Source organism: Hyperolius riggenbachi, chromosome 8 (genome assembly GCF_040937935.1).
Source record: "Hyperolius riggenbachi isolate aHypRig1 chromosome 8, aHypRig1.pri, whole genome shotgun sequence".
Lineage (NCBI taxonomy): Eukaryota > Metazoa > Chordata > Amphibia > Anura > Hyperoliidae > Hyperolius > Hyperolius riggenbachi.
This window is the reverse complement of record NC_090653.1, coordinates 260,617,450-260,637,063: the sequence shown is the minus strand read 5'-3', so window position 1 is coordinate 260,637,063 and position 19,614 is coordinate 260,617,450. Positions and strand designations below refer to the sequence as shown.

At 47.2% G+C, this 19,614-nt stretch overlaps 1 protein-coding gene across 14 annotated transcripts in view; it reads right to left on the bottom strand.

The window, feature by feature from the left end:
- The window catches only part of LOC137527809 (methyl-CpG-binding domain protein 1-like), a 117,985-nt gene that overhangs the window by 79,779 nt on the left and 18,592 nt on the right, over positions 1–19,614 (bottom strand). The window lies entirely within an intron of this gene.

The window sequence follows — 19,614 nt, the reverse complement described above, 5'->3', positions numbered from 1 at the left end:
CCTTCTCGTGTACATGTAACAACCCCCCCTCCCCATGTAACACCCTCTGTTGGCTTGGTGAGCCGCGGTGAAGAGGAAGCGAGTGTTCAGGGCCTGTACCAGGAAGTGTGACAATTCCTGGTGGCCACCGTTACTAGGCAACACTCGCTGCCTCTTCACCACGCTGACCGCGTGGCAGTGGGGCCGAATAGCATCGGAATTCACTGGAGTAGGGGGCCAGGAGCGGGCCAGGTACCAGCAGTGGCAAGGGGGACACTAGAGGGATCTAGTTATATAATCTAAAGAGGGGTCTGCCTATATACACTAAATGGGGGGTATCTGGATGGATAACTTGTACTGCATCACCCATACAGTGGCTAACGTGTACTGCAGCACCTATAGCTGGCTTACCTATACTGGGGCACCTATAGCCAGCTAAACTATACTGGGGGCACTGATACATGGCTACCCATACTGGGGGAACTCCTACTCACCATCAGTGTGCTGATCCATCGTTGTGTATTGAAAATCGTGAATTTGAAATCGCAATTTGACAGAAATCGTGCAACTTAATCTTTTCCTAAAATCATTCAGGCCTAAGCGCAACAATGTGGGTCGGGAAAACGAAAGAGGAGTCCAGACAGAGCAGCAGGCATCGGAGAGGTATTAATGCACAGAAACGGGTGGGGAAGGGCGGTACGTGTACAGTAAGGGGGACAGCGGCCAGGGGTTTCGCCTGTGCGCGTGCATAAAGAGAAGCGCGGTCCCGTTCAGAATACTGAAAATCCCTTGTCTGTAATCTTTGGCCTGAGTAAACTTTAAAAATGAATGATAAGTGAAATATGAAATGCATGCTGCAGATTCTCACGTGTTCCACATGTAAGGAAAGTCAATGGACTCGCATGCGAGTCTATATGTGCTTTTCATTAAAAGGAAATCAACATGGCAGCCTCCATATCTCTCTCACTTCAGGTGTCCTGAGACTGCTTTAGAATTTCATCACTTTTGCCATTGAGTTTGACACCTGAGTAGAGAATACACAGCCTCTTGAATAAATGGAGTCCATCTGTTTCCTAATAAACATTGCCACCTAGCGGCAGGAGTGAGCAGCGGAACTATAGGTTAGTCTCGATCACACTTGAGCAGAAAAAGTACCTGTTCAGTATGTAATCTGCACCACCTTTTAATGCAGGAAGTGGATCCTATTGTTAAAAAAAGGATCCGCTTTCACTGCACCACGGCAAATGAAAGCAGGATCTCAAAACACTGTGCAGAACGCCAGGTGAAAGCCATAATGAAAGCCTATGACCCTTAATAACCTCATACATTTGTACAGAAATAGTCTGACCTGAATATTCAAGATTCTTTTGATTTTGCACTTGCTACAAATCTTTTTTTCATTCACCAAATTTAAAAGATGCAAAAAAACAATTTGATTTCAATTTGATTAACCACCTTAGCGGTATGGACGAGCTCAGCTCGTCCATTACCGCCAGAGGGTGCCGCTCAGGCCCTGCTGGGCCGATTCTTACCAAATAAAAAGCAGCACACGCAGCCGGCACTTTGCCAGCCGCGTGTGCTGCCTGATCGCCGCCGCTCTGCGGCGATCCGCCGCGAGCAGCAGCGAAAGAGGGTCCCCCCAGCAGGGCTGTGGAGTCGGAGTCGTGGAGTCGGGCAATTTTGGGTGCCTGGAGTCGGAGTCGGGAAAAACCGCACCGACTCCGACTCCTAATGAATTTGTAACTGTAATTAAAATAGAAAATATGATAAAATGTTCTATTTCTCAGATAATAGTCATTAAAAATAATGTATATATACAGTATATATACAGTAATAGCTGTGCTTTGTCCACAAAAATGAAATAAACCAATCAAAATTAGTTACTTGTGCTGCTTCAATAAAGCAGTCCCCGTATTTTTAAGGTCAGATATACATATCTGATTGTGACTGTATATATGATGTGTACACAGGAATCTCTTATATATGTTACGGCCAGAACCCGAAGTTTGGCCAGAACTAGAAGTGGCCGGCCACTTCGGGTTCTGGCCGGCCAATGCGCGAACTGGCCGCTGCGCTGCGGCCAATGTGAGAAATGAAACAATTCCTGTAAGGTTAATGTTATGTTGTGGCCGCAGCGCAGCGGGCAAATGTATCACATCTTTACTTTATTCAATGGCATTAAGCCGCCCGGCTTTTTCCTCCGCCTCTCTCTCCTCCCCCCGCCTCTCTCTCCTCCCCCCGCCTCTCTCTCCCCTTCTCTTTATGGGCACAGCCGGGCGGGGACACGCGTGTCCCTCCGGAGTCGTTAGTCGCGGCAGGGGAATCCTGCCGTTCTTGCAGGGCGGGTGCTGGCAGAAGCGATGTCTGCAGCCTCCCCGCTCTGCTTTCCTGGTGCGACGAACGACTCTCCTGGACACGCGTGTCCCCCGCCCGCTGCCCATAAGAGAAGGAGAGAGAGGCGGGGGGAGGAGAGAGGCAGAGGAAAAAGCCGGGCGGCTTAATGCCATTGAATAAAGTAAAGATGTGTGATACATTTTGCCCTGCTGCGCTGCGGCCACAACATCACATTAAACCTTACAGGAATTGTTTCATTCCTCACATTGGCCGCAGCGCAGCGGCCAGTTCGCGCATTGGCCGGCCAGAACCCGAAGTGGCCGGCCACTTCTAGTTCTGGCCAAACTTCGGGTTCTGGCCATAACATATATACTAAATAACATCTATGCTGTAAGAATAAAGCCTGATGTGTAGCCATGTCACTAATAGAGATGGTCAATGAGATGGAAATAATTCCGCATTGATGCTGGTTTATGCAAATGTATGCACTCCCTTTGCTGATGAAAACAAATTTGATATGTTATTAAAATTTGGTTTGGTGACTACAAATTAAAGGGTAACTGAGACGGATGAAAAGTAAAGTTTTATACATACCTTGGGCTTCCTCCAGCCTCCTTCAGGCTAATCAGTCCCTCACTGTCCTCCACCACCCGAATCTTCTGCTATGAGTCCTGGAAATTTAGCCAGTCAGCGCTGTCCAGCCGCATGCCGCTCCCACAGCCAGGAACATTCTGCACCTGCGCAATAGTGCTGCACAGGTGTAGTATGCTCCTGGCGGCGGAGTGTGTGCATGCGCACTACGCCTGACTGGCTCAAGTACCTGGACTCCTAGCAGAAGATCCAGGTGGTGGAGGAGGACAACGAGGGACTGATTATCCTGAAGGCGGCTGGAGGAAGCCCCAGGTATGTATAAAACTTTAATTTCATCTGTCTCAGGTTTACTTTGTTACACAGTAGTACTATACTCTACATATGCACTCCCCACAGAGCTGCAGGGAATCCACTGAGAATGCTGTGCACATTGAACACAGAGGTGTTGTCTGTTTACAATCTCCTCATTCCCCTGCAGAGTACCTGCACATCATTCTTACATGTACCCACAGTTACATTACATAGTTACATAGTTATTTTGGTTGAAAAAAGACATACGTCCATCGAGTTCAACCAGTATAAAGTACAACATTGCCTAGGGCCTGATAGATGTTCTTTGTTCCGGTTTGTACCTTTTACAAGTACTCTTACCAAGGACTAGTTTTAGTCCAAAGGGAATAAATATTGTAGTCTACATATCCTTCTCACTTCAGTTGTCTTGTAAAATTCCTAAGCGTTGGCAGTTAAGAGACGAATTTCATGTTACATACTTTTAATCAACAAAATTGTAATATGCAAATTAGAGGAGTCGGAGTCGTGGAGTCGGTGGAATCCTAAACTGAGGAGTCGGAGTCGGTGGATTTTTGGACCGACTCCACAGCCCTGCCCCCCAGCCGCCTGAGCCCTGCGCAGCCGGAACAAATAGTTCCGGCCAGCGCTAAGGGCTGGATCGGAGAAGGCAGACGTCAGGACGTCGGCTGACGTCCATGACGTCACTCCGCTCGTCGCCATGGCGACGAAGTAAGCAAAACACGGAAGGCCGCTCATTGCGGCCTTCCGTGTTACTTTTGGCCGCCGGAGGCGATCAGAAGAACGCCTCCGGAGCGCCATCTAGTGGGCTTTCATGCAGCCAACTTTCAGTTGGCTGCATGAAATAGTTTTTTTTTAATTTAAAAAAAAACCCTCCCGCAGCCGCCCTGGCGATCTTAATAGAACGCCAGGGTGGTTAAACAATGACATGCGCTGCTCGACTGAACAGAAAAAAATTGGCTTGTGTATGCCAGTCAATACAATAAGGTAGGACATTAAACTAGGATTAATGCACAATGATATTGTGAGCTCCTCTGAGGACAGTTAGTGTACTCTGTAATTTGCTGCAGGAGATGCTGAATAGAGTACTGGTTAAGGGCACTGCCTTTGACATGGGAGACCAGGGTTCGAATCCTGGCTAGGGTCAGTACCTATTCAGTAAGGAGTTCAAGGCAAGACTCCCTAACACTGCAGGGTGGCCTCCTGAGCACGTCCCAGTGGCTGCAGCTCTTGAGCACTTTGAGGCCGACAGGAGAAAAGCGCTGTATAAATGTTCGGGATTATTATGTTAGTGCTGTATAAATACATAATAATAATATGGTAGGATATTAGACTATGACTATGGTAGGGATTCGATTCTGAGCTCCTTTGAGGACAGTTAGTGACATGACTATGTACTCTGTAATGTGCTGCAGAAGATGTCAGTGCTGTATAAATACATATTAATATGGTAGGACATTAGACTATGACTATGGTAGTAGGGCTGCACGGTTTTAGGGAAAAATCGAAATTGCGATTTTTCTCTCAGAAATTGCAATTTCGATTTTTCCCCGTTTTTTTTCAAATGCTGGGGGGGGGGGTTTCCGCACTGCCCGGTCCGCTGTCTGTAATACTTTGCTTCTGGCCCGCTGTGCGCGGATTGGCCAGAAGCAGTGAATATGTATGAGTGTTAATGAGCGCGGGGGGGGGGGGGGCGATCCACTCCAGCGAGTGGCCAGGCACATACAGCATTACCAATCACTGGCCAGCGATGGAATGACGGCAGCGGTAGGCGGAGCTGTATGGTCTGTACAGCTCCGCCTACCACTGCCGTCATTCCATCGCTAGCCAGTGATTGGTAATGCTGCTGTATGCGCCCGGCCGCTCGCTCGAGTGGATCCGCCCCCCGCTTATTAGCACTCATACATATTCATTGCTTCTGGCCAATCCGCGCACAGCGGGGCCAGAAGCAAAGTATTACAGACAGCGAACCGGGCAGTGCGGACCGGATTGGCCAGAAGCAGTGAATATGTATGAGCGTTAAGCGGATCCACTCGAGCGAGCGGCCGGGCACATACAGCAGCATTACCAATCACTGGCTAGCGATGGAATGACGGCAGTGGTAGGCGGAGATGTACAGAGCATACAGCTCCGCCTACCGCTGCCGTCATTCCATCGCTAGCCAGTGATTGGTAATGCTGTATGTGCCCGGCCGCTCGCTCGAGTGGATCCGCCCCCCCCCCCCCCCCCCATTAACACTCATACATATTCACTGCTTCTGGCCAATCCGCGCACAGCGGGGCCAGAAGCAAAGTATTAAACAGCGGATCGAAAAACCGATGGTACTGACGATCAGCAGATCGTCTTGCCACGAACCGCGGTTTCGGTTTTAAACCGAAAAACCGTGCAGCCCTATATGGTAGGATTCGATTCTGAGCTCTGAGGACAATCAGTGACATGACTATGTACTCTGTAATGTGCTGCAGAAGATGTCAGTGCTATATAAATACATAATAATAATAATAATATAGTAGAGCCTAGGTTCTCAATGTGTGGTACGCGTACCCCAGGGGGTACTTCTGATGGTTCAGGGGTTAGTCGGGCTTGATATAGTTAAACAAGAATAACAAATTTAGAGTTTTAGAAAATGGTAAATCGTAAACACCAAATTAGTATTTTAGCTAATTAAAAGCAATAGTAAATGCTTGGAAACTGTTTAGAACCAGTTATTTAATACAATTAAAGATTTATTTGTCAATGGTTACTTGTGATAAGGTTTACTATGCTAGGGGGTACTTGGTGAGTAAAGGGTTTTAAAAGGGATCCATACCAATGCAATGTAGAGAAACACTGTAGGACACTAGACTATGGTGCCTCAGAAGAGGTCAGTGCTACATGAATACATGCATAATATTAATAGCTAATCATCAGCTCCTTACAGCTCCTCCGCTTTCTCTCCCAGTCACAGAGCTGATGCTGCCTCAGCCCATCCATGCCATGGAGAATGGGAGGGGAACAGCACACAGGAGCCAGTCCTCAGCAGGGGACTGTTTCATCAAAGAAACCACAAACACTCCTCATTAAAGTGGTCTGTAAGATAAAAGGCTTCAAAGTAAATGAGCCTCCCATCTCCTCCCACCCCCTTCCTGGTGTGTATGTGGAGAATGGCAAAGTCAAGGAAATTTCCAAATTGTTATTTACCTACAGTGGTTTGCAAAAGTATTCGGCCCCCTTGAAGTTTTCCACATTTTGTCACATTACTGCCACAAACATGCATCAATTTTATTGGAATTCCACGTGAAAGACCAATACAAAGTTGTGTACACGTGAGAAGTGGAAGGAAAGATCCTACATGACTCCAAACATTTTTTTTACAAATCAATAACTGCAAAGTGGGGTGTGCATAATTATTCAGCCCCCTTTGGTCTGAGTGCAGTCAGTTGCTTATAGACATTGCCTGATGAGTGCTAATGACTAAATAAAGTGCACCTGTGTCTAATTAAAGTCAGTACAAATACAGCTGCTCTGTGACGGCCTCACAGGTTGTCTAGACTAGAGAATATTGGGAGCAACAACAAACACAGAACATTTATATCGCGCTTTTCTCCTGGCGGACTCCAAGCACCAGAGCTGCAGCCACTAGGACACGCTCTATAGGCAGTAGCAGTGTTAGTGAGACAAAGTGCCAGAGCTGCAGCCACTAGGACGCGCTCTATAGGCAGTAGCAGTGTTAGTGAGACAAAGTGCCACAGCTGCAGCCACTAGGACACGCTCTATAGGCAGTAGCAGTGTTAGTGAGACAAAGTGCTAGAGCTGCAGCCACTAGGACACGCTCTATAGGCAGTAGCAGTGTTAGTGAGACAAAGTGCTAGAGCTGCAGCCACTAGGACGCGCTCTATAGGCAGTAGCAGTGTTAGTGAGACAAAGTGCTAGAGCTGCAGCCACTAGGACACGCTCTATAGGCAGTAGCAGTGTTAGTGAGACAAAGTGCTAGAGCTGCAGCCACTAGGACGCGCTCTATAGGCAGTAGCAGTGTTAGTGAGACAAAGTGCTAGAGCTGCAGCCACTAGGACGCGCTCTATAGGCAGTAGCAGTGTTAGTGAGACAAAGTGCCAGAGCTGCAGCCACTAGGACACGCTCTATAGGCAGTAGCAGTGTTAGTGAGACAAAGTGCTAGAGCTGCAGCCACTAGGACGCGCTCTATAGGCAGTAGCAGTGTTAGTGAGACAAAGTGCTAGAGCTGCAGCCACTAGGACGTGCTCTATAGGCAGTAGTAGTGTTAGTGAGACAAAGTGCTAGAGCTGCAGCCACTAGGACGCGCTCTATAGGCAGTAGCAGTGTTAGTGAGACAAAGTGCTAGAGCTGCAGCCACTAGGACGCGCTCTATAGGCAGTAGCAGTGTTAGTGAGACAAAGTGCCAGAGCTGCAGCCACTAGGACGCGCTCTATAGGCAGTAGCAGTGTTAGTGAGACAAAGTGCTAGAGCTGCAGCCACTAGGACGCGCTCTATAGGCAGTAGCAGTGTTAGTGAGACAAAGTGCCAGAGCTGCAGCCACTAGGACGCGCTCTATAGGCAGTAGCAGTGTTAGTGAGACAAAGTGCTAGAGCTGCAGCCACTAGGACGTGCGCTAGGTGCTGGCTTACTGAACAGGCAGAGCCGAGATTTGAACCCAGGTCTCCTGTGTCAGAGGCCGAGCCCTTAACCATTACACCATCCAGTCACTGGCACCAACAACACCGGCAGCTAACAACAGGAAGTCGAAAGCACACCAGAAAGGTCAGGGATAAAGTTATTGAGAAATGTAAAGCAGGCTTAGGCTACAAAAAGAGTTCCGAAGCCTTGAACATCCCACGGAGCACTGTTCAAGCGATCATTCAGAAATGGAAGGAGTATGGCACAACTGTAAACCTACCAAGACAAGGCCGTCCACCTAAACTCACAGACCGAACAAGGAGAGCGCTGATCAGAAATGCAGTCAAGAGGCCCATGGTGACTCTGGACGAGCTGAAGATCTACAGCTCAGGTGGGGGAATCTGTCTATAGGACAACTATTAGTTGTGCACTGCAGAAAGTTGGCCTTTATGGAAAAGTGGCAAGAAGAAAGCCATTGTTAACAGAAAAGCATAAGAAGTCCCGTTTGCAGTTTGCCACAAGCCATGTGGGGGACACAGCAAACATGTGGAAGAGGCCCACGGACCCTGGGGCTGGCGTACCTGACTTGCCGGTGTGCGGTGACACGAGGGGATTGGTGTCCGGTCCCAGCACACGTTAAGCAGGTGCAGAATGGTCTCAGTACCCTAATCCAGGAACCTACCTCAATGAACAGTGATGCAGCAGGACGGGTGAGATCGTTCACTACTGCCTTCTTATACGCAGCAGCAGATGAATTGTTGTATAAAGCTGATGGAACTTTACTTGGCTTGGCTCTAGTGCTTCCACGCTTCTGCATTATCCCACTGCTTCTTTATGTGCAGCAGCAGTTGAACAGGTGCATTAAGCTGATGGGACTGAATCTGGCTTGGCTGTAGTGCTTCCACGCTTCTGCATTAATCTTTAGGGGGCCCCCCAACGTTGCATCACATGTGGCACAAGTATGTGAGGAGTGAGCAAGCGCCGATGCATGTAATGCTGTTTTGATGTATTTCCTGGCCAGGATAAGTTTACAGCATATTTATAAGTGCACCATATTTTGTCACACAGGCATACAGTTGCAAATGCTCCGCAATTGTGGTTTTTAATTGATTTGGGGCAGTATTTTTGATAATTGCTGTATTTATGGGGGATTGATGTGGATATTTATTGAATAAAGGCGGATTTTGATATACTTTAGAAGGCTTGCATGACCTCAATTTTGTCTGTTTTAATGATTTGCATATACCCGGGGTTAAGCCCTCCCCCAGATAGTTTGATTGGGGTGTAGGAACCATAATACTATCCACTACAGTAGCTATGTTCTTGCTTAATAATGTGGAAGAAGGTGCTCTGGTCAGATGAGACCAAAATTGAACTTTTTGGCCAAAATGCAAAACGCTATGTGTGGCCGAAAACTAACACTGCAAATCACTCAGAACACACCATCCCTACTGTCAAATCTGGTGGTGGCAGCATCATGCTCGGGGGGTGCATCTCTTCAGCAGGGACAGGGAAGCTGGTCAGAGTTGATGGGAAGATGGATGGAGCCAAATACAGGGAAAACTTGGAAGAAAACCTCTTGGGGTCTGCAAAAGACTTGAGACTGGGGTGGAGGTTCACCTTCCAGCAGGACAACGATCCTAAACATAAAGCCAGGGCAACAATGGAAAGGTTTAAAACAAAACATATCCATGTGTTACAATGGCCCAGTCAAAGTCCAGATCTAAATCCAATCGATAGTCTGTGGCAAGATCTGAAAATTGCTGTTCACAAACGCTGTCCATCTAATCTGACTGAGCTGGAGCTGTTTTGCAAAGAAGAATGGGCAAGGATTTCAGTCTCTAGATGTGCAAAGCTGGTAGAGACATACCCTAAAAGACTGGCAGCTGTAATTGCAGCAAAAGGTGGTTCTACAAAGTATTGACTCAGGGGGCTGAATAATTATGCACACACCACTTTGCAGTTATTTATTTGTAAAAAAAAGTGTTTGGAATCACGTATGATTTTCGTTCCACTTCTCACATGTACACCACTTTGTGTTGGTCTTTTACGTGGAATTCTAATAAAATGGATTCATGTTTGTGGCAGTTATGTGACAAAATGTGAAAAACTTCAAGGGGGCCGAATACTTATGCAAACCACTGTAGATGATTTGTGCAAGTTCACTTTTTTATTTCTATTACTTAATGGGACTTAAGTTACAATCGATGTATTTTACAAACCGTACCCTAAAGAAATTTAAGTGAAATTTAAAGTATATTTCGACGAACTCCATGGCTGGTCTCCTCCAATGTAATGTGTACCCATGTGACAGACACACACACACACACACACACACACACACACACACACACACCGCGGTGAGTGTGGAAGCAGCTCAGCAACCGGCCACCGCATCTCCTAGCGTCTTCTCTCCGTCATCGGGGATGCCTTTACCCCATGACCCCGTGTCATGTATGTGACATCAGCGAGTACAGACCTGTAATGATTTACTGGTAAGCAAGAGTTATTGCCATCGAAACCCGACTATCCTGGCAGCAACAACAGATAGCCTTTCATTACAGAATCTCTGTTTTTTAGAGACACAAGTAGGAGATTATACTAATAACCTCCGCACCACACAATCCTAAAACATCCTCTGCTCACTGCTAAGATTAATTTACTTTGCAGGTGCCCCAGGGTGCTGTCCTTTCAATTAATAAAGCATTATAAAGTGTCACTGTACCTCAGACATATTGTGTAATCAAGTTTTAAGTGGTTTCTGCCAAGACAAAACAAACATATTCCTTAGTAGGAAGTTTGGCTTCCTGTTATGTTTACCTAAAGCAGCGATGACATCATCACTAGTCGCTGAAGCTCAGACTAGTCACTGAGCTGGAGAAGGCTGTGAGCCTATCCACAAGCTAGCAACCCCATCCAGCAAGCAGTCCATCATCGCCAATCAGAAATCCATAGGTAATAGCGATCACTGTGCCAGAACTAGCCTGACTGCTAGTAGCAGAGCAATAGGAGACAGCAGGAGAAACTACAACATGGCCCCTGGACTAGAGGGCTCCATTAGAGCAGGGCTGTGGAATCGGTACAAAAATCATCCAACTCCACCTTTGACTCCTCAGTTTATGAAACCACTGACTCCATACCCAAAAAGGCTGCAACTCCGACTCCTTAGTCGAATACTTACCAGGACTGTGGATTTCGTACAAAAACCATCAGACTCCTCAGTTTATGAAACCACGACTCCGACTCCAGGTACCCAAATTTGCTCCAGCTCTGACCCCCTCGACTCCAACTCCGCAGCCCTGCATTAGAGGCCAATCAACTGCTGTATTAGTTGGTGCTATTATGATAATGATCACCTTTATATGTGTTATGAATGGTGGTAGTTATTAACCTCGTCTGGATGCAGGTAGATGAAATCTCCCCCCTATTTATTTCCTGTTATTCTTGCCAGGGCTTAGATTTCAGCTACTCCAGCTGCGCAGTCCTGTTTTTCTCGCTGTCGCTCTGGTGCTGCTATAACCCGCTTGTTGGTCAGGACCAGTGATCACTGTGAGCCAGTTACAGCGATACCAGCTCCATATTTAACCCTTTAGCAGCCACTTATAGCAATACTATATATACGCTGCAGTGTCCAGTGTACATTTGGTTCATTTTAGACTTAAAAATGAGCAAATAACAGAAAACATAATATATGTATACAGCGATTCTACAAGTCCAGCTAGAGCCGAGTCACCTGACCAGCCAAAAGGTCGGCTCCGAATCGGCTGCTATTCAAGAAGGGGACACATCCTGTAAGCCGGGCTCCCTACTGTTTACCAGCTGAAAAGTCTGGGATATTTGGGAAGTCTTTTGAATTGACTGTTCACTTTGTAGTGCTAATTGTCTTCCTTTCACTGGCCATTTGCTCTGTGTGTCTGAGATCTGCACCATTTCCCCTGAACAGTGAATGTGCTTGCCAGGAAACTGTAGCTTAAAGGGGGATTCCGCACTGCACTACTTGCACAGAATTCACATTGTCAGTGACAATAAGGAATAGTCAATGAGATGCAAATTACAAGTTTATGCAAGAGTATGTAAATTATGTTTGCAAATGAATGCAGTTTGAAAATGGACCAATCAAATTCCCTTAAAGAGACACTTAAGCCAGGGAAAAAAAATGAGTTTTACTCACATGGGGCGTACAAAAATGCGCGTTGCCGCATATCTATGCGTGCGTAATGCGGCAATGTATTTTTGTACGCGTTGCGGCCCGCAATAGCGCTAATTACAGTCGGGAATGCGGAAAAAGCTACGCGTGGCCAGTCCTGACGGGCCTGTCTGCAAAAACGAAACTAGCTGGCAGCGGGGGACCAGAGGATTAGTGAGTGGCTGCGAGGGCACAGGACTGCTGCAGGGGGCTGGTAGAAGCCCCAGGTGAGTAAAACTCATTTTTTTTTTCTGGCTTAAGTGTCTCTTTAAGGTGGAATTTCCTTTTGTTAGACATACCTTGATAATTCCTGGACCCTGCAAAGCCCCAAACTGGTTATAGAGGATTGTATGTGCATTATGGGACAATAAATCTATTGGACCTTGTAACGGTGTGCGGAATCTCCTACTTACTACTGGATTGACGACTGGTCTCAGTATCTGACAAATGCATTATAAAGGTGTGTGATCTTTTTCACCTACCTATCTGCATGTATTTGTATACAGAATTTGCATAACACTGAATCATAATTTTTGGCATTTTATTAACCCCTAGCAGAGTACCCCATAATACTGGGCAAAGTGATCCCCTATTAAAGACCCATCAGTTTACCATTGCCAACCTGCTGGGCGGTCTGGACGAGCTCAGCTCGTCCAGTACCGCCGGAGCCTGCCGCTCAGGCCCTGCTGGGCCGATTTGGCTCAAATAAAAAGCAGCACACGCAGCCGGCACTTTGCCAGCCGCGTGTGCTGCCTGATCGCCGCCGCTCTGCGGCGATCCGCCGCGAGCAGCGGCGAAAGAGGGCCCCCCTAGCCGCCTGAGCCCAGCGTAGCCGGAACAAAAAGTTCCGGCCAGCGCTAAGGGCTGGATCGGAGGCGGCTGACGTCAGGACGTCGGCTGACGTCGATGACGTCACTCCGCTCGTCGCTATGGCGACGATGTAAGCAAAACAAGGAAGGCCGCTCATTGCGGCCTTCCTTGTTTATTCTGGGCGCCGGAGGCGATCGGAAGATCGCCTCCGGAGCGCCCTCTAGTGGGCTTTCATGCAGCCAACTTTCAGTTGGCTGCATGAAATAGTTTTTTTTTTATTAAAAAAAAACCCTCCCGCAGCCTGCCTGGCGATCTTAATAGAACGCCAGGCAGGTTAACCACCATCTTGATAGCTCTACTCCCCACTCTTGGACTTGCATCCCTCCCGCCTCCCCCCCAGGTGTTCCTCTCCTCACTTTTGGACTTGCATCCCTCCCGCCTCCCCCCCAGGTGTTCCTCTCCCCCACTCTTGGACTTGCATCCCTCCCCCCTAGGTGTTCCTCTCCCCACTCTTGGACTTGCATCCCTCCCGCCTCTCCCCCAGGTGTTCCTCTCTCCACTCTTGGACTTGCATACCTCCCCCCAGGTGTTCCTCTCCCCACTCTTGGACTTGCATACCTCCCGCCTCCCCCCCAGGTGTTCCTCTCCCCACTCTTGGACTTGCATCCCCCCCCTTAGGTGTCCCTCTCCCCAACCCCTTAGATGGTAAGGCTACTCGGCAGGGCGCCCCTCCACCACTATTTGGACTTTTCTGCTATATTTATCCCTACATTGTTACATCACTATTTTGTGTACCGTTGTTGAATGCTATAATGTCCCTGTGCAACACCATTTAACCCTTTGGGGACCGGCTGCCTAAACCCCCATAAGGACCAGGCCATTTTACATGCGGGGGGGACTGAAGTGGTCAGGAAGCCGGATCCCCTGTATAGTTAGAGAGGGATCATAGAGGCCAGCGATCATAGTGATCACGTGATCAGGAGGCGATCGCGATGGCTCCTGATCACTGATGGGAGATGTCATGCCAGCTGTCATATGACAGCTTACTCTCCCCTCTCGGGTGCGCACGATCACGTCGGGAACGCTACAAGCAGGTGGCGTAAATCCTATGCCGCATCAGAGTTAGACAGCCACAAGCGCAGTGTTCCACCGATACGAGCGGCATGGATTCTGTGTTTCCAAGGGAACAAGTAAAAAAAAATATTTCAGATTGGACTAATTTAAAAAAAAAAAAAAAAAAAAAAAAAAAAAAAAAAAAAAACCATAAAAAAAAATCGATTTAAAAAAAATGTAAAGAAAAAAATGGCTTTTAAACTTGTATAAGCAGGTGCAGAGGGCAGAGGTGACACATAGGGGGACACTGGAGGCACAGAGGAGGTACGGGGACAGAGATGGCACAGTGTTCTAACTTAAGATCAGATTCAGGTTAAGAACAAACCTACAGTTAACCGGGGACTACCTGTACCATCGCCCCTTCCTATTGTACAACACTGCGAAATATGTTAGCACTTTACAAGTTTAATAATAAAGCCAGAGCCTTTTGTCATGCTACCCATAACCTTTGGAAAGCCTAGCCACACGCAATCAAGACAGCTCCAACCCTGGAGACATTAAAATCAAAACAGAAATGCCACCCATTAAGTCAGGAATTTATGATCACATAACTTTTTTCACCCTTAACACATAACAAACCGCAACAATGTACTTATCTAAGAAAAGCTTATGCAATGGAGGCTGCTACATGAGAAGAGCTTTACAATTGTTTTTTGTTGCAGTAATAATACAGTAATTAAAGGGGCTCTTTCGCGAAAAAAGTAGGCAGTTAAAAAATGTGACAGATGACAGGTTTTGGGCCAGTCCATCTTTTTAAGGGGGATTCTCAGGGCTTTCTTTGTTTTCAACAGCATTTCATGAAGACTGCAGGGTCTTGCAACAAAGGCTGCTGAGCTTGCCTGTTGCAAAAACCTCTATCTGCTGCCAGATCAGTGTGCTCTTTGCTGGCTCAAAAGCTTGCTAGGCTGATGTTCATGAAAGATGAATCCTAGAAATCTCTAACTGCCTTTTGCTATCAGCTGGTATCTCTGGGTAGCTGTTGTATTCTCTGTGTGCTCCCCGTTGTAGGCGGTTGCCCAATATTTGATGTGAAATCTGCTCGTTTGATAAAATCGTTTGATAAGAGTGGGTTTGAGCGATCCGCCCGGCGGATCGCTCAAACTCACTGTTATCAAACGAACGATAGTCTGTACACACGCCCGATTTAGCGGGCGAACGACGGGACGTTCAAACGACCCGTCGTTCGCGGAAATCCGACGTGTGTATGGGCCTTTATAGTTTTCAAATAATGCATGCTACTGTAATTAAAACCCATGAAATGTATTTGCCCTTTTGTCCCGGTTATAAAACCGCTTAAATTATGTCCCTATCACAATGTTTGGCGCCAATATTTTAAATGGAAATAAAGGTGCATTTTTTCAGTTTTGCGTCCATCCCTAATTACAAGCCCATAGTTTATAAAGTAACAGTGTTATACCCTCTTGACATAAATATTTAAAAAGTTCAGTCCCTAAGGTAACTATTTGTTTGTTTTTTAATTGTAATTTCTTTTTAATTACAAAAAAAAAATAACATTGGGGAGTGTGGGAGGTAAGGAGTTAATTTTTAGTGTAAAACTAATTTATTTGTATGTAAAAAAAGCTTTAGGGTGTAGTTTTACTATTTGGCGACAAGGTGGCAACAGTAACTGTTTAATGCAACCTGCAAGCGTCCTTCCGGACGCTTGCAGGAAGTACTAGGAGGCTGAGAAAGTTTTTGTTTTCCTCACAATGATCGCACTGCTTAGGGGAGAAGCAGCAGATCATTTCAGGGCTTAGATCAACGAACGGGAATGGATTTTCCCGTTCACTGATCGCCGGGCGAGCGGCCGGCGGCGTGTTTACGAACGGGAGTGCGCGCTAGAGTGAGCGGGAGCGCGGAAAGTATGGATTTCTACGTCCCTGGGGGTGTAAGGATGGAAAAAGGGACAGAGAAATTCATACACGCGTGGGGGTAAAGTGGTTGAAAGATACATCCGGGGAGTAGGTAGAATGAAAACACATACCTAGTGCTGCAAGTCCTGTCCAGCAGTGCTATTTCGTCTGCTCTGGGCCTTGGGATCTATGAACCGGAAGTATTAGACTCCGCGCACGCGCAGTTTGAATCTTCTAGTCGCCATGCGCAGTAGAGAGGAGCCTGACAGGAGAGTGGCCATGAATGTGCATGCACGCGGCAACAAGTAGATCCAAACTGTGCATGTGTGAACAGTGTTCTCCCCAGGGCCAATTAAGTGGGCGGGCCGCCCGGCTGTTTTCAGACCCCGCCAAGCTGTTGTCAATCACCCACCCAGCTGCAAAAAAACCCAGGCAGGAGCGCTCCATTGCCTGCTAGCAATCAGCATCCAGCTCTCGCACAATAGGGAGAGCTGACGCTGTACACTGCAGGAGCTGGGGAGCGCTCCTCTGCCTGTCACCTCATGCTGTCTGGTCTGGTGGAGCAGGGATTGGCTGGGCGAGTTGTAAGGGGTGGCACCATGCATGTCACCTAGCTGAAAACTTCTGCTCAGTTTTTGCCTCCCGCCCTCCAATGAAACAAGCTTTATTTTATGCTGGCAGCTCTCTGGCCAATGGAAAGAGAGGCAGCCAAGCAAGCACGCCCACACATCTTTCTAGGCAGCCTGCAGACGTTATGAGAGGAGAGAGACCATGTGCGTTCTTCTGCAATCAGGGACAGTCAGTCAGGAGCGACTCCTTCATTCTCCATCCCTGCAGACAGCAAATAACCATACCGTTTAGATAAGGAGCTGCTGGTCTAATCAGCTAGAAGAGGTGATATAACTTCAGAGCTCAGTTTGGGGGGGGGGGGGGGGGGAATCGAGCATTACAGGGCATGTACAGTGACAGTGTTTCCGAGGCAGCCTCCTCTGCACTCAGCTCTTTTCCACTCAGCTCTTTTCTGCTCCGTCCCAAACAAAGTAAATAAATAAAATCTTCTCTCCTGCTGTGTCTGTATCTACACCCAGCTCCCCAGCTTGCATCCTGTCAGTAATGATCCCCCTCCCCCTTCAACAATCAGTCTGCAGGAACAAAGTGGACCTGAACTCTTGCATAGAAGGAAAACAGTGAAATGTACCCTGCATGTATTTATAGAGTCTGGCCTGTCTAATTACCCCTCTTGTCTAATCACAATTTGTAGTTTTATTTCTCCGGTGTCACCTGATTGCTATGGCAGACAAACTAATTTGAAAGCACAGGAGGTTAACAATGTCTGTTTTCTTGAAAGCAGGAAGTAGAAACAGTGCAGATTTATTGTAGAATTTGTATCAGCTGTAACAATGAAATGTCTTCCATTAAAGTTTATTATGTTGCTTATCTTTTAGAGAAGAGAGGAAGTTCTGAGTGCTGGTCTGCTTTAAAGGAACCTGAGCACCATAATCTGAAATACTTTCTCCCTAATGCTAGGTACACACTATACAATTTTCTGACAGATTTACTGTCAGATGGACTATTTCCAACATGTCCAATCTGATTTCTGATCAAATTTCAGCTCGATTTCCCATAGAAGTAAACGGAAAATCGATTGAAAATCAGATTAAACATGTTGGAAATAGTCCATGCGATAGTAAATCGGTCAGAAAATTGCATCGTGTGTACCTAGCAGGTACATCGGTTCGTCTCCTCATCCTTCCCCTATGCTGTAAGCAGAGTTGCACTTGTCCTGCACTTCCCCGTCGCACGCCACCCGGCTACTTTTTCATGCCACCCGGCTGGAAAAAAATCCTGGGAAGAACACTGGTGAAGCCAACATTACCAACAGATTTTTCTTCTAAACCTGTTCTAACCAGCAGAGGAACAGCTCTGCATGATAGTAAGAAACTTCTTAACTCCTACAAAATAGCAGCAGTTTAGCGTGGATTTCTAGAGCTGCTCTACAGTTAAGAAAAGTGCAAATCCATCCCTAAACTGCTGCAGATTAAGAAGTGCTTAATAGCAGTTCTACAGATAGTGCAGCAGTGCAGGCTAGATGTGATTTGTGAAGGGCACCTCCCCCTGCTGCCAGGTGTCCTGTGAAGCTGTTCTGTGCTGAACCCTCCCAGTGCTGGGCATTGATGCAATACAGCAGATGTATTGGTTACCTCAGCAACAGCACTCTGAGAATCCTTCCTAACTACTCCTATTCTTAATAGTTTAAGAAGCAATCTGCACTATTTAGTGATTTCTTAGGACGTTTGAGACAGTTCTGCACGGATTTCTAAAAACCTACTGTTAGAATGTAAGTATGCTTGAATTCTAGGCCTCAGATACTAAAGTCTAGTAAAGACTTGAGATGCAGGGTCTCTTTAAGCATACTTTCTTGGAGAGAAATTATAAAGTCATTTACAAAAAGCATGTTCCTCTAGAGCAGGGGTCTCAAACTCGCGGCCCGCGGGCCAATTGCGGCCCTCGATACAATTTTTTGTGGCCCTCGCTGGCAAAAGCTTCCTTCTAGTTTGCTTCAGTGCTCCCACACCGATCCGCCGCATCCCCGCCGCTAAACGAGGACTGCAGAGCCCCCAAATCGCCCGGGGGGCAATCCGCCGGCATTTCCTGGAAGGGGCAGAGCTTTCAGCTTCAGCCCTGCCCCTCCTGACGTCAATCGCTGCCTCTCCCCGCCCCTCTCTGTGAAGGAAGAGTGAGAGGGACAGGCAGAGGCGGCGATGCGCCGCGATTGTGAAATTCCTTATGCGGCCCAGCCTCATCCTGACTTTGCCTCCTGCGGCCCCCAGGTAAATTGAGTTTGAGACCCCTGCTCTAAAAGGTCACATAATGGGTTATCAGGTCTAAATGTCCCGACATTTAGACTGCGAAAAGGTAAACGGAGCCAATATTTGGAAAACATTGCATTCCGTGCATCTAGGGCATAAAGCACTGGCGCACTAGATGAGGATGTGGGTCACATGCCCATGCCCGCCAATTGTAGGCTTGGGGGTATGGCTCGGGTGATGTCAGAATTTAACTCTTTGATGTTCATATAAAAGTAAGAGACGGGATGGCAGAGGGGACTTCTTTTTCTGCTTGCTATCCTGCACTCTACGCTTCCTATTTAGAATAATAGCTTCCTGTCTGTATGCTGTAAATATATGTGATGTACATAGGACATAGGAAATACACATGTAACAAAAGATGCCTGATGGAATTCTTGTATAACTGATTGCTTAATAAACCCCTTAAAGGTGAAGGTGGCTGTCTCCGCTCTATCTCCTGTATGCTGTCGCTGTGAGTTGCAGCTCTAATGAGTTGCTGGTGCCGGAGTAAAAGGTGTGTTGTGCTGTTGCCAATAGCAACCAACGTATAGGTTCTTACACCTACCAGTATTTTGTCTAAGACACTCTTGGCACTAGATATGTGTTGTCATTCCACCTATTCCCCGGATGTATTCATTAATGTAAAAGAAGTTCTATTTACTGCATTCTACTATATGTCGTTATGGTTCCTCTTTAAATGACACATCCAAGGTAAATATTAAAAAAAACAAGATCTACTTACTTGGGGCTTCCTTCAGCCCCTGGCAGCCTACCTGTCCCTCGCTGCAGCTCTGCTCCCAGCCGGTGTCCCCTCCGTTGCTAATGTCTTCTGCACCTGCGTGAGCCCGTGGCCGCTCACATGCCCAGGAGCATTCTGCGCAGTACTTCTGTGCCTGCGCAGAACGCTTCAAGTCACGTGAGCGGCACAGAAGATGCCGACCTGGCGAGGAGGCATCTGCAACAGAGGGGCCCCCGGGCC